Source organism: Xenopus laevis, chromosome 5S (assembly GCF_017654675.1).
Source record: "Xenopus laevis strain J_2021 chromosome 5S, Xenopus_laevis_v10.1, whole genome shotgun sequence".
In the NCBI taxonomy this organism is placed as follows: Eukaryota; Metazoa; Chordata; class Amphibia; order Anura; family Pipidae; genus Xenopus; species Xenopus laevis.
In genome coordinates this window covers 82,537,198-82,549,369 of record NC_054380.1, presented here as the reverse complement: position 1 = coordinate 82,549,369, position 12,172 = coordinate 82,537,198, and the positions used below count along the sequence as shown (strand labels likewise).

Genomic DNA, 12,172 nt, shown 5'->3' with positions numbered 1-12,172 from the left:
AACACAACAGTGTCATATCATGCATTGATGAGACTAATTATCAAATATTAATAATAATTACAGGAAATCAGGCAAACTAGCTGACAAAATCTTTTTCGAGAACCAAGAAGTATGGAACTAGATACTAGAATTTGTGATATAAATGAATAATGAGGAGAAATGTAAACACACCGGGGCAGACAGAGACGTAACTAGAGGTGGGCGGACCCTGGCGCGGGAAGTGCAGCCGGGCCCCGCCCCCCTCCGTACGGCCAGAAACTGCATTTACGGCCGCATTTCCTATTTACTAGTGGTGTGCGAGCAGCCAGGGGGGCCCGAGGGGGTGCGGGCCCTGGCCCAATTACACCCCCTGCTCCCCCGGTAGTTACGCCACTGGGGGCAGATTTATCAAGGGTCGAAGTGAATTCAAGGGAATTTTCGAAGTAAAAAAAAAATCGAAATTCAAAGTAATTTTTGTTGATACTTCGACCATCGAATAGGATACTACACTTCAAATTTACTTTGAATTTGATTCAAAGTAAAAATAGTTCGAATTTTCGACCATTCGATAATGGAAATACTGTCTCTTTAAAAAAACTTTGACTTCAATACTTCCCCGAATTAAACCTGGCGAAGTGCTATGTTAGCCTATGGGGACCTTCTACAGCATTTTTCAAAGTTTTTGAAGTCGAAGTAAAAATCGTTCGATCGCACGATAAAATTGTTCGAATCGTTCGATTCGAAGGATTTAATCGTACGATCATTCGATTTTACTTCGACCACAGAATAGCCAAAGTCGATGAAAAAAAATTTGAATTCCAAGTATTTTAATTCGATGGTCGAATTTCGAAGTATTTTTAACTTCGAAATTCGTCCCTTCATAAATCTGCCCCACCATGTATACACATACAGACATACACAATTAAACATGATGCTACCATATGCAGAACAGTTTTAATAGTGTTGTCATAGTGTTGTCTACTTGGAAGTGGTTTCATGATTACTGAGAAGTGAAGCAATGCTATTGATTATTAAGATGAGTAAGCATGCAGCATAATTAGGCATCATTTATTTGACACATAGTTATTGAGACTTGATACTTTATAAGATATAAGAAGAGTCTTCCTATGAAGTCAGAGGTTTTGGAAATGAAATGAGTTTCTTGGTTGGTCAATACTAAGACCACTGTTTACAATTTGGACCATTTTGACTTGGTCTGGTCTTAAGGAATTTTAGGTATCTTGAGAACTGAGTTGAGCCCTGTAAGGCCACTGTAAAAAAAATAACTTTGCAATTGTGTTAACCTCAGCCATGCCAGTAAGACCATTGTAGAAGGAAAACAGAGAAGTGTTGGGATGTTGTTGTGCTCAGAATGGAGATGGGAAAGGGCATCTGAGACTTCTGATCTTTTTCATGAACAGAGCAACATCACAACACTTCTATGTTTTCCTTTTGAATGTATATTTTTTTGTACAGTCACAGGAGATGACCAGCAGATGCTTTTGTTAAAAAATGTACTGTATTAACCGTTTAATAAAAACTTAAATAGCTCTGAAACTGAAAAACAAATTAATGTATGCAAATCACCAAAGTGCTCAAAGCAAAACGACCAATTTTATATTTTACTTTTAAGGTTTACTTATCCTTTAACCATAAAATGATACAATTACCTACAGCATAAAATAACCTTAGCATTTAATAAATTTAACACAATGGACTCCTAAAATTCTACAGTCACCCCAGAAAGATACGTTTCAGTGGCCCTTAACATAAAATTCTCCAGCAACCTCAGCATAAAATGGTAAAGCGATCCTATATAAAATAGTACAGTGTTTCCCAAGTAAACAAAAATCAGCCCAGTAGTGAAACCAGTTCCAGGAAGGATGGGAGTGTCATAGGCAAAACTCTTTCTGTTAATTTATAACAGGAGAGCAAGCAGCACAGGAAAATAAACGCTGCCCAGATTAGTGAGGTCTCATAGGGCAAATTTGGTCACATAGACTTTATAAATTCTATAGTAGGAAGTTAAGACTTACACACCCTTGGTAGACTAAGTTGTCCATTAAAGGCCAAAGTTTCAGGGGTTGACTGGGTGACCAAATAAGGTAAGGGGGCAAAATTATCTGTTGTACTCATGACTTTTGGAGCACAGTGGACTGCATTTTAATCAAATTCTCAGTTCAAATGAGACAGATGGGCATCCCCCTCCCACCCCCTACTTTGTATGTCATTTAAATGTGCAAGTTACTGAGCCACAGGAGGTACAGGCTGCATTGGGGTCCAGTTATTACTGCCTACTCTATGCATGGAGAACCAGATTTTTATTTAATGTTGGTTGTATCGAGGCAGCACTTTATGAAGTCACAAATTTTTCTGGTTGAGTTTTAAAGGGGGAAAAAAATCAAAATTTTTAGAGGAAAATTTTTTTTTTAAAAGATTTATTATGCTCTGAAAATCTGAAAATACTCCAGCTATAACCTGCTCAAATCATGTCAGTAGAAAATGGTCCCTTTAACAATTTGAACATGTTCATGATTCTCTATAGTTTCGGGCTGTCTGGAGTCAGTTTTTATTTGATAATCCAATAAATTAGAGTTGTCGATGCGACTCAAAAATTTAGTTTTCTGGGTGATAATTTGAAAAAGTCGCATGACTTTATAAAGACACTTAGATCCAAAGTTAATTAAGCCAGATCGTGGATCGGAGTTTGGTATGTTTTAATTAAAAAGTCAGAAAAAATGAGTTTTAGTTAACAGGCCTCTTAGGGGCAAATTCACTAAAATTCGTAGTTGCGCCAGGCGTAACTTCGCTGCACTTTGCCGCACTTCGCCAGGCGTAGTTTCGCCAGCGCTCTGCAAATTCACTAAAATCCAAAGTTGCACTCAGGGGTAGCGTAAGGTTGTGAAGTTGCACTAGCATTGATTCGCTAAGTGAAGCGAAGTTACGCTAGCGATGGTTAATTTGCATACGGCGCCAAATTCAAATTTCAATGTAGGAATACGTACAATCACTACAAATGCCTGGGAAACCTTCAAAACATCAAATATTTTTTTTTTTTGCCCTACGCATGTGCCCACTGTATAGTTAAGTTGCCATGAGTTAGGAAATGTAGGGGGGAAGGAGGGGAGCCCCAAAAAATGTTTCGATCTTTTTCAGCCTATCACCCATAATATAGAAAAAACGCCAGCGTTTTTTGGGACTTAGAAAAAATTTTAACTTTTTTTGAAGCAATCCCTATCTACTCTATTGCGCTTCGCCTGGTCTGAGGTGGCGAAGGAAGTCTAGCGTAAAAGGTAGCGTTCAGTACAATGTGCACGTTAGTGAATTTGCGTACTTACGTCCGTTGCGAAAATTCGCCAGGCGTAAGGGTGCGAAGTAACACTAGCGAATTTACACCAGTGTTCGTTAGTGAATTTGCGAAGTAACGAAAATGACCAACGCTAACGAATTGACGCTAGCGTTAGGCGCTTCGGCGCTTAGTGAATTTGCCCCTAAGTGTGTTACTAACACAGTATATTGATACTGTATGTGGTTGCTGGGATTAGCTAGAGCACAGGGGCCCAGATTATGTGGACTATGCACAGCGCTGTGAAATATGTTGGCACTATATAAATACACGTTTATTATAATAAATATGTGCTGTATAAATAAAATAAGTCATAACTTTTAGACATTTACCCCTGCACTTTGATCAACATCTCAGAAGTTAAATAAATCTTTTGATAGGGGTCACATACTATCGAATACAGTGAATAGTAATGCCCTGGAACTTGACTCCTTTTGTGTGAAGCATATATATGAAACAGCCAACATTAGTCTTCTGTACATTGCATATAGCAGAATACTTTTCCACCATTGTAGACTTAATTTCCATGTTGTATTTCACCTATGACGTATTGTATATCCACTATGACGTTTCTAGTAAAATTGTGTGCAGTGCTTGTATTTAAATTCCTTAGCTGGAATGAGAGACAAATCACAAGTATTGTTGAATGGTAAGTCTGTGAAAAGGAAAAGACAGTGTGGCACAAATGTGCTACTCCTTAAACACCACCAAATCTCCAAACTTTAGATCCTTCTGGGGAGTCCGGACCTTTACCTTGGAATGTGATAAAATTGATGTTCTGTGATTGCTTTTAAAATATTTATTTAACAGAATTATACTATTATTTTCTCTGTTATCTCCACTTCATGTATTGAGTAACGAACCGCAGAGCTCAAAACAAATATGACACACATGCTAAACATTGACAATTTGTACATACCCAAAAGGGGGGCTTTATTAGAGTATGCACCTCGGGTGGATACAATTAACTTTTTATCCCAACACATTTTAACCCTATTGTGGTTGGATTGCTCTCACCAGACAAATCAAAACAATATTGCCCTATGTGCGCTTCCTTCTCTTTTCTCTTTTAGATATATTTTAGCACTGACCAACTTTGTGTGAGAGTTGAAATCAAGAAAACAGAGTTAGTGAAGTGTATTATAAAAGCTTCTCCAAGTGATTTTCATTGCTATTGTTGAATTCCTCTTTTGTTGTGGCTTTGTTCATTTATTATTTATTTATTATTTTTATATTTAATTTATAAAGCACAAACATTACTTAGTACTATACATATGAAGACAAAGTAACCAAGCATTGATTACCAACAGTGACAAGTGTGCTGTGCTCATTAGATCCTACAATGTGAAGGGAAGTAAGTGATACAAAAGAGAAAAGAGAAGGAAATAATACAAAAGACATAGGTAAATGTTTTAAGCGCAGTAAGTACTTAACAGTTTTTAATAAATCAGTCACTCAGCTGGTTTGTCTGGACACAGATATAAAGTGCTTAGCATAACATATGTCACTAGAGAATATGAAAGGGAAGTATTACATACAGAGTTTGTTTGTGTAGATAAAGAAGAGAAGGAATGATTAGTACATTTTCCCTGAAGAGATTATTACCATATATATATAATTTTTATATATCTATATATATATATCTATATATATATATCTATATATATATCTATATATATCTATATATATATCTATATATATATATATATATATATATATATATATATATATATATACATATGTATATATAAAACCAACGTCTTCTGCGGTCCTATACAGGGAACCATACAATTAATCCCTGCTCCAAAAGAGCTGACAATCTAAGGTCCCTAACAAGATAACGCAATATGGTCAATTTTTTAGGAGTCAAACAACTTTACTGAAGTGAGGAAAGAATCTAGAGTATCAAGAGAAAATAGATACAGACAAGAGGAGAACATTCAAACTCCTTGAATCTTAATACATTCTCATTTGTAGTTCATCAAAATTGCAAATTTGTAAACACATTTGTTGGTTCCGTCTGCAAGTATGGCTATAGCTTTATTCCCTAATGTATCGGTAAGATAAAAACGAGAATAGGAATACATCATTCTCTCTGTAATCGTTAGAGGAATCTAAATACATACAATATGGTTGTATATATTTTCTTATGAGACCTACTGTATTCTACATTGTCCCTGTCCCTTGATCCTGCTCTACTTCCAATCAGTTGCTACTAATTCAGGCGTAACTTCCTGCCTGTCACTGCCTATATACTGGAACCAATCATCTTGGGTGTTGGGTGCAAACTCAAATGCATGTCAAAGGCATGAAAACAAAAACATGAATAGTAATGTTTGGTGTATCTGAACACTGTATTTTACATACCTTTATAAATATACCCCTACTTGTACTTATCACTAAATCAGTGTGAAGTATTTCGACCCCCCCCCCCGTGTGTGAAATATGCCCTTTCATTCCGCTAAGACTTAACAGCACATAGCTAAAATATCTGTGTTTCTTCTTTGATGATTGTTAATTATATCTGACTGATAATATGTTGTTACATCATAGTTCCTAAAAGAAACTGTCAGTTATTATTATGTCAAAATCTTGAAATTTAAAACAGACATACTGGCGAACCCTTCAGTATTTAAAGATACATTATACAAGTACAAAGTGATATTTTGAAATTGACTAAAAACAGTGGCCTCAAAGAACATGTAAGACCTATCCCGAAACTCCTTACAAATAACTTTTACCTGCAACTTGTCGCCTCTACAATGCCAGTAAATGAGTTGTATTATTCTCGGTGTAGGGTTTCAGATGGTGCTAGTGTAAACTGTAACTTTCATAAAAACCAATGGGTTGCTAGTGAAATAAAGTTTAAACAAGCACAGAGCTAGCTTACACTCTGCCAGCATTTTAATGCTTGATATCAAAGAACATGTTAGCTTCATTGATATCACAAATCAGTATCAAATGATTTCCAGGCCACTGTTACAGTTCCTATAACCTCCGTTTCTAAGCTGCTACACAAAGTGAAATCTCCTGGAACGCCTACCTCATTTTTTTTCTGGCTCCACAGTAGAAGGGATGGGCTTTGAATGTAAACAGGTTTGCACAGCTATTAGCTACTGGCTGGTTTCGAATGACAAGTCATTTGCATGTTACAACAGGTAACACACCTGTCTGGATAGAACTCTTTTTCTTCCCAATGAACTGCCAAACCCAAACACGCTTCTTTCAAACTTCTTCCAAAGCCGTGACACATAGGATTTCCTGAGACATAACAAGGGTGAAGCTTCTACAGAGCGGCACCTTCAGTGCTTTTTTGACATTTTATGGTAAGTAAGACAGACTATGTTCCTATTTTCTTACACATATTATACAATATGCCTACTTTCTAAATGTCAGCAGCAGAGGTGACAGAGTGGCGATAGAAGGGAATCAGAGTTTTCTGTTGAGACATTTGAAATAGACACATTGGACTATGTTACATTTCATAATTGTTAAACAGCAGGGAAAGATTCTCAAGTGGAACGTTGTCAGTGTAGATAGTGTAAGCATTGATATTATTTTAAAGTGAGAGAAAACAATCTTGGAGTTAACAATAAGGGGAAGTAAACCTATTGGGATCAGTTAACTGACTGTTGCTCATGTAATCTATGAAGTGACAGAGGTTAGTGTTTAACTTGCTCAATTACAATGTTTGCCTTGTCTGTTGCAGAAACACTTTTATGGTTCTGCATTTCATTCACGGCCTCTCTACTTATCTTTCAATTCCTTTGTTAGAGGGTAAGGGCACACGGGCGGATTCGGGGAGATTAGTCGCCCCGGCGACAATCACCCCAAACTGCCTTCCCCCTGGCTATAATGAAAAATTGCCAGCAGGATGGCATTTGCGGCACTTCGTTTTCAGAAGTCGCCAGAAGTTGCCTCATGAGGAAACTTTGGGCAACAAAGCGCCACGATTGCCATCCCACTGGCGATTTTTCATTATAGCCGGCGGGAAGGCAGTTTGGGGAGATTGTCACCCCGAAAAAGAGGTGATTTGTTGCCTGGGTGAGTACTCTCCCCGATTCTGCCCATGTGCCCTTACCCAAAAGGGTGTTTTGCTTTAACCCATTCAGTTTTTGTAAAGCTCCTAACACAATTGAATTGAGACAATAATGCTGCCCTTTTCTAATTAAGAAATACAGACATATATCATTTTAAAATATAAATATCTTAACTATGCTAGAAGTGTATGCCAAAACACATCCAATCACTTGTGGCTGCTTTTAGTGCCAGTTGTTGTTATGTCTTGTAATTATATTCCCCTGGCCCACCCGCATGATGTCCAGATGAAAGACACCCATATTGCATCATGGTTTGTGGCTGAAGTGTATCTAAACTAAAATGAAGTTAGAAGGACATTGTTGGGGGAAAAATATGGCAAAGATTTTGCCTCTTGTGCTTAGCCCTGGAAGTAAAGGAGAATCGTATTTACTACATCACTGAGTCCAAGTTATTTCCATGTATTTGCAATAATGCTAGCTGCAGGTCTTCAGCATCAGTTTTGTGAAAGGCTGTCTGTCTCTATAATAGCCAATGGGATTGATATTTATATATTTATTAAGCTGTGCAATAAAAGGGCATTTCAGTACATGACACCATGCCAAAGTTAGGGTGTTGTCAAACAATAGAAACATGTTCTTCTCTTGAAATGGTCAGCCAGATTTATTAGGCAGCCTGCCCACAGTAAATGGCAGTCTACTAAAATGTAGGCTAGGCAACATAGATTGTAAATTAATTGCTAGAACCAGTGATTAAGTAAATCCCTTACAGTTAAACAATAGCTTTAATGAACAGTTGAAACTTCTTAAGTACCATGATACAATAGCATGCCATTTTTTGTGTTAAAAAAACATGTTTTGGGGTTTATTTTTTATTTTTTGGGGGACCAATGTTTCAGTGTGAATAGAAAGACCTCTGAATGGAAGTTCACCTATGAATAATAAGTCAATGCTTTATCGGTAACATATTTTTACAGCACTGGTAACGAAGTAGCCATCTGAGCAATGAATAATGCATACGTTCAACTTACTTGAAATTTACTTTTAAGAGGAAATTACAAGCATAATCCCCCAGTGAAGTAAATGGTCGCAATGGAGATTGCTTATTGACGCAGTTCCTTAGAGTTCTTGCTTTCAAACACGTTCCTGCACTTGCACATTGTTTCCAATGCATTCATCCTGCCTCTTCTGATGCATGGTGAGCAACTATGACTATTGATACTGGGGACACCTGGAGCTACATAGCTACATGGTTCCCACAATGGGTTGCATCATTAGTAGCGACAGACTCACACCCAGTGAATTACAAAGAAGCTCCATTTTGAAGGGGAGTTCCAGATGTGATGCAATGACCCCTCTCAAAATGCTAGGATGCAAGTGCAATTATTTCTGTTTTGAAACATATTATGCAACTGTGATTGATGCACAGCTGCAGTGACACTGGAATTATGGTAAATTGCATCATTGGCAAAAACATGGACATTTTACATCCAAAATTGTACTTTTCATACTTGCATGCATAACTGATCCTTTTAGTATTATGTAGATAATAATATCAGCAATGGCAACGATTCTATATCTTAATTTTCTATTTTTTTTAAATTTTATATGCCTTGCAGTTTTTGGTTTTATCATTGGAACTAGTATCTGGTTTCTTGGCAATTCGATATTCATATAGAACTGGCACAAACCGGATCTCACTCCAATGCTTGATGCAATCAAAAGTAAATTTTATTCAACAAAATAGTGTCAAATGGTGTAGCCCTAAGCGTTCGTGCCATGTGGGCACCCAATCATAGGCTATGACCCTAAAAATCAAGCAGCAGTCTGTGCTAAAGGTAATAAAGAGTCAAAATGAGTAGGCCATCACCAATAAAAATACATGATTATTGAAGTGGTTACATATACTGTAGGTCCTTTAATAACATACTAAGTGTTATTTGAAAGGCAAACTTCCCCTTAGATGACATGAAGATACTGTACATTTATCCAAATTAAATTCTTGGTACTTGGAAACGTTCATTATTTGTGTACAAAACCACAAAAACCTGAAGTCGTTTATAAATACTGCATTAGAAAAAGAAGTGCCACTTTAATAATTTGGTTCTATATAATGTAATATAATGCTGCTGCCTATGGTCTTAACACAATGAAAATAAGGTTCGTATCTGTATACCAACTGTGCTGTCCTGCTGAATATGCCAATGGCATGTACATTAGTGCCAGTCTGGCAGTTCTGATTTTTGTTTGAGGCTAGCAATACACAATGCTAATTCTGGTGCCAGTCGACATGTACTGACACATAATAACTGCATTACTGCTCAGGTAGGAAAATGCAGATTTAAAAACATAAAATCGCAGAATAAGTAAAGCTGTTAAAAGTCATATTGGGGGAAAAAAATGGCCAAGAGGCAGATGCATTAACACTTGAATTGGGGAATCCATATGTTAGAGCTCTAGTATTCATATACTTTGCCTTTGCCCTCCTCCTTTGTTATTTTCCTTCCTGTTCACCCCACCCCCATTTCACACCTTCTTCTTGTGCCATCCCTTGTCTCATACCTCCTTCCTTCACCATTTTCCATCCAAGACTTCCTCCCTTCTTAGTCATCAGTTCATCAGTTCTGGCCTCTCTTTGTATTAAAGTACATTTTGTGGCCTATTTATTGTTCTGGCCTCTCTTTCGGGCCTATTGATCAATTTAGCAATTGAAACATGTATTTTACTTTCAGAATTCTTGATAGTTTTGGGCTGTTTGAGCTGGTTTTTGTTTGATAAAAAAAGTAATTTGATTTTTTCAGGTGTCAATTCCATAGATTCGAGTTTTCAGAGTGACAATTAGTGATGGGCAAATTTATTCGCCAGGCCCGAATTTGTGGCAAAAATTTGCTGGCATCGAAAAAACGGACGTCGGCGATGTTTCCCGAATTTTTCAGCGAAACAGCGCAAATTCGCCCATCACTAGTGACAATTAGAAAAAGTCACATGATTCAAATTGTTCCACTGATTTTATCAAAATAAGTACAGATATTGGTAAATTAAGGAGTATTCAGGTTGGGGAGTTTGGTCAAATCTTTTTTTTTATTTTTAAAGTGAAAAAAAGTTGAGTTTTAATAAATAACCCCCTTTATGTCAGTATACCCAGTCACTGCATAAAATGTACTTATGATTCAAAAGCCCACTATAGGATAGTGGAGGGAGGAGGTGGATGGATATATATAAAGGTTCAGGGAGGAGACAAACTATGGTAAATAGGGATGGGCGAATTTTTTCGCCTCGTTTCGCCGAAAAAATGACGCCCATAGACTCGTATGGCAGCGTGCGTCAAAAAAAAAAAAAAAAGACGCGCGACAAAAATTTTTTGACGCCCATAGACTTTAATGGGCGTCTGCGACATTTCGCCGGCGGCAAATTTTTGGCGAAGCGAAACGGGTCAAATTCGCCCATCCCTGAATTGGTAAATGTAAGAATGAAATCATGCATGGTTTTACTAAATTCTTTCCTAAAATTATGTCCTGTTGGAGTACAACATCAGCAGTGATCTATATCTATTTACATATAAGAGGTGAATAATGTTTTTAATAATGTTAATAATATAAGAGACATATTAAACAGATTTAACCGTCAGATGTTAGCTCATCTTCCATAGTCCTTTGTTATTTACAAAAAGTTTTGCAGGACAACACAGAGACCAGAACAAATCTGCAGCATTGATACTGATAACAACTACAACTACAACAATAACAATTTATTTTCATAAACACAATCACAAATAGGCTTTCTTTCACATCCTTCAGTTTTTTCCATTACTCATTGAGGTTTAGCCATGAATCATCTGGGCATAACAAATATTTCTGTCAAGGTTGTGGTTAAAAGTTTCATTTAACATCCCCAGTCACAGTTTTGTAGTCTCATTGTTAGTTCTTCATTAAGGCCAAGCAAACTATGATCTATAAGGAGACAGCAGCGTGATCTGAAGGGTGATGAGCCAGCAAAGTGTTTCTGCTGCTCTCAGCCCTTACTGGCCAATAAATCTAATTTTCTGGTGAAGATAACTCCCTGTCATATTTAGCTATATCCCAGATTTGATGTATAAACAAAATGAGCATGTACTGTAAGTGCAATGCTGTCTGCGTTTTTCCATGCATTGGGTCAAAGGACAATATTGTAGAGCAGGTTTTTTTGTGTAATACTGTACCGTGTTGTGTATTTAACACCATCTGTCTTAATAGTTGTGCCCTTAGGATATTTGTACTGCCCTTAACAATAACACCAATGTTGTTTCCATAACTGCCTAGGGCTCACTTATAATGACCCCTGCCCTAGAAGTCAGCAGCATTCCTTACCAATAAGAGTCACTGTTTCCACCAGTAATTAGTGAATTCACTGCATTGCTTTTACCCTGTTTCTACTCTAACCATCGGTGTATGTGTTCTTTTAATAAATCGTTTTATTGGAACATAGCATTTCATGCTGATGCAATATTATTACTATTTGAGAGACTGCAAATCTTCATATCATAGCTCAGGCTGTCTAACCATTTAATTGTGTGCCATTATAAATACATGTTTGCTGTCTGAATCCTAACTAATCCAAACTAAATAATCAGCTGCCAAAGTATATGAACAGTTTGTCATATCCATAATATATATATACAGTATATATAGAAAGAGTAAAAAAAAATATTCTGAATTAGCAAATATCTACAATAAAAATTGAGTCTCAAACATGATTTTATTTATTTTTGCAGCATACAGAATGTTTTCATAAAGCATCCAGATACAATTTAGATTTAGCAGAATCTGAACTA

General features: G+C 36.9%; 1 protein-coding gene across 2 annotated transcripts in view; it reads left to right on the top strand.

Annotated features, from left to right (window-relative positions):
• The first annotated feature begins 2,022 nt into the window (after window positions 1-2,022).
• fam83b.S (family with sequence similarity 83 member B S homeolog) overlaps window positions 2,023-12,172 on the top strand; it is a 42,567-nt gene continuing 32,417 nt past the window's right edge. The window contains exon 1 of one of the 2 annotated variants that reach the window (XM_041564724.1): window positions 2,023-2,084. The gene's annotated coding sequence lies outside the window, so the exon portion shown is untranslated. Of the gene's footprint in view, window positions 2,085-6,434; window positions 6,652-12,172 lie in introns of those variants that run through there. The other variant, XM_018265552.2, reaches the window with a different exon arrangement.